The 2,653-nt window shown below is 51.9% G+C and overlaps 6 non-coding genes across 6 annotated transcripts; all 6 read left to right on the top strand.

Moving 5' to 3' along the window:
* The first annotated feature begins 161 nt into the window (after positions 1–161).
* Positions 162–280, top strand: LOC123177074 (5S ribosomal RNA). The gene has a single exon (XR_006488759.1). It is a non-coding gene; the product is annotated as a 5S ribosomal RNA (ribosomal RNA).
* Positions 281–577: 297 nt separating this feature from the next.
* Positions 578–696, top strand: LOC123177077 (5S ribosomal RNA). Its single transcript, XR_006488762.1, has one exon. It is a non-coding gene; the product is annotated as a 5S ribosomal RNA (ribosomal RNA).
* Positions 697–993: 297 nt separating this feature from the next.
* LOC123177076 (5S ribosomal RNA) lies at positions 994–1,112 on the top strand. Its single transcript, XR_006488761.1, has one exon. It is a non-coding gene; the product is annotated as a 5S ribosomal RNA (ribosomal RNA).
* A 297-nt stretch (positions 1,113–1,409) lies between these two features.
* On the top strand, positions 1,410–1,528 carry LOC123177073 (5S ribosomal RNA). Its single transcript, XR_006488758.1, has one exon. It is a non-coding gene; the product is annotated as a 5S ribosomal RNA (ribosomal RNA).
* A 429-nt stretch (positions 1,529–1,957) lies between these two features.
* Positions 1,958–2,076, top strand: LOC123177075 (5S ribosomal RNA). The gene has a single exon (XR_006488760.1). It is a non-coding gene; the product is annotated as a 5S ribosomal RNA (ribosomal RNA).
* Positions 2,077–2,373: 297 nt separating this feature from the next.
* Positions 2,374–2,492, top strand: LOC123177078 (5S ribosomal RNA). Its single transcript, XR_006488763.1, has one exon. It is a non-coding gene; the product is annotated as a 5S ribosomal RNA (ribosomal RNA).
* The last annotated feature ends 161 nt before the right edge of the window (positions 2,493–2,653 follow it).

The raw sequence follows: 2,653 nt of genomic DNA, 5'->3' as shown, positions 1-2,653 counted from the left end.
TGGCGCGGCAAGCGTGCACTGGTGCGGTTGAGAGGGAGGGGTGGAAACCGCGTTAAACTCGTCTCCGTAGTTGAGAGGGAGCGGCCAAAGCAATGTACAATCGTCTTTGTAATGGAGCTGGGAGGGGCAAGGATAAGGGACGAAGACCGGGGTAACATGTCGGATGCGATCATACCAGCACTAAAGCACCGGATCCCATTAGAACACCGAAGTTAAGCGTGCTTGGGCGAGAGTAGTACTAGGATGGGTGACCTCCTGGGAAGTCCTCGTGTTGCATTTCCTTTTTAATTTTTTTCGCGCCGCTTGCAAAACAAAACGCACGTGTAAGTAATATATTTACCGTGTTTTATTATTTTGCACGAGTGCGGTAAGTCATAGCTGGGTGCTCACGATTCACGGGTCCAGCGTCGGCGTTGTGGCGCGGTAAGCGTGCACTGGTGCAGTTGAGAGGGAGGGGTGGAAACCGCGTTAAACTCGTCTCTGTAGTTGAGAGGGAGCGGCCAAAGCAATGTACAATCGTCTTTGTAGTGGAGCTGGGAGGGGCAAGGATAAGGGACGAAGACCGGGGTAACATGTCGGATGCGATCATACCAGCACTAAAGCACCGGATCCCATCAGAACTTCGAAGTTAAGCGTGCTTGGGCGAGAGTAGTACTAGGATGGGTGACCTCCTGGGAAGTCCTCGTGTTGCATTCCCTTTTTAATTTTTTTCGCGCCGCTTGCAAAACAAAACGCACGTGTAAGTAATATATTTACCGGGTTTTATTATTTTGCACGAGTGTGGTAAGTCATAGCTGGGTGCTCACGATTCACGGGTCCAGCGTCGGCGTTGTGGCGCGGCAAGCGTGCACTGGTGTGGTTGAGAGGGAGGGGTGGAAACCGCGTTAAACTCGTCTCCGTAGTTGAGAGAGAGCGGCCAAAGCAATGTACAATCGTCTTTGTAGTGGAGCTGGGAGGGGCAAGGATAAGGGACGAAGACCGGGGTAACATGTCGGATGCGATCATACCAGCACTAAAGCACCGGATCCCATCAGAACTCCGAAGTTAAGCGTGCTTGGGCGAGAGTAGTACTAGGATGGGTGACCTCCTGAGAAGTCCTCGTGTTGCATTTCCTTTTTAATTTTTTTCGCGCCGCTTGCAAAACAATACGCACGTGTAAGTAATATATTTACCGTGTTTTATTATTTTGCACGAGTGCGGTAAGTCATAGCTGGGTGCTCACGATTCACGGGTCCAGCGTCGGCGTTGTGGCGCGGCAAGCGTGCACTGGTGCGGTTGAGAGGGAGGGGTGGAAACCGCGTTAAACTCGTCTCCGTAGTTGAGAGGGAACGGCCAAAGCAATGTACAATCGTCTTTGTAGTGGAGCTGGGAGGGGCAAGGATAAGGGACGAAGACCGGGGTAACATGTCGGATGCGATCATACCAGCACTAAAGCACCGGATCCCATCAGAACTCCGAAGTTAAGCGTGCTTGGGCGAGAGTAGTACTAGGATGGGTGACCTCCTGGGAAGTCCTCGTGTTGCATTCCCTTTTTAATTTTTTTCGCGCCACTTGCAAAACAAAACGCACGTGTAAGTAATATATTTACCGTGTTTTATTATTTTGCACGAGTGCGGTAAGTCATAGCTGGGTGCTCACGATTCACGGGTCCAGCGTCGGCGTTGTGGCGCGGCAAGCGTGCACTGGTGCAGTTGAGAGGGAGGGGTGGAAACCGCGTTAAACTCGTCTCCGTAGTTGAGAGGGAGCGGCCAAAGCAATGTACAATCGTTTTTGTAGTGGAGCTGGCGTCGGCGTTGTGGCGCGGCAAGCGTGCACTGGTGCGGTTGAGAGGGAGGGGTGGAAACCGCGTTAAACTCGTCTCCGTAGTTGAGAGGGAGCGGCCAAAGCAATGTACAATCGTCTTTGTAGTGGAGCTGGGAGGGGCAAGGATAAGGGACGAAGATCGGGGTAACATGTCGGATGCGATCATACCAGCACTAAAGCACCAGATCCCATCAGAACTCTGAAGTTAAGCGTGCTTGGGCGAGAGTAGTACTAGGATGGGTGACCTCCTGGGAAGTCCTCGTGTTGCATTCCCTTTTTAATTTTTTTCGCGCCGCTTGCAAAACAAAACGCACGTGTAAGTAATATATTTACCGTGTTTTATTATTTTGCACGAGTGCGGTAAGTCATAGCTGGGTGCTCACGATTCACGGGTCCAGCGTCGGCGTTGTGGCGCGGCAAGCGTGCACTGGTGCGGTTGAGAGGGAGGGGTGGAAACCGCGTTAAACTCGTCTCCGTAGTTGAGAGGGAGCGGCCAAAGCAATGTACAATCGTCTTTGTAATGGAGCTGGGAGGGGCAAGGATAAGGGACGAAGACCGGGGTAACATGTCGGATGCGATCATACCAGCACTAAAGCACCGGATCCCATTAGAACACCGAAGTTAAGCGTGCTTGGGCGAGAGTAGTACTAGGATGGGTGACCTCCTGGGAAGTCCTCGTGTTGCATTTCCTTTTTAATTTTTTTCGCGCCGCTTGCAAAACAAAACGCACGTGTAAGTAATATATTTACCGTGTTTTATTATTTTGCACGAGTGCGGTAAGTCATAGCTGGGTGCTCACGATTCACGGGTCCAGCGTCGGCGTTGTGGCGCGGTAAGCGTGCACTGGTGC

The sequence above is a fragment of the Triticum aestivum genome, unplaced genomic scaffold (genome assembly GCF_018294505.1).
Source record: "Triticum aestivum cultivar Chinese Spring unplaced genomic scaffold, IWGSC CS RefSeq v2.1 scaffold22584, whole genome shotgun sequence".
Classification (NCBI taxonomy): domain Eukaryota; kingdom Viridiplantae; phylum Streptophyta; class Magnoliopsida; order Poales; family Poaceae; genus Triticum; species Triticum aestivum.
Note: the sequence above shows the minus strand (reverse complement) of the source record. Positions and strands in the feature narration are given on the sequence as shown.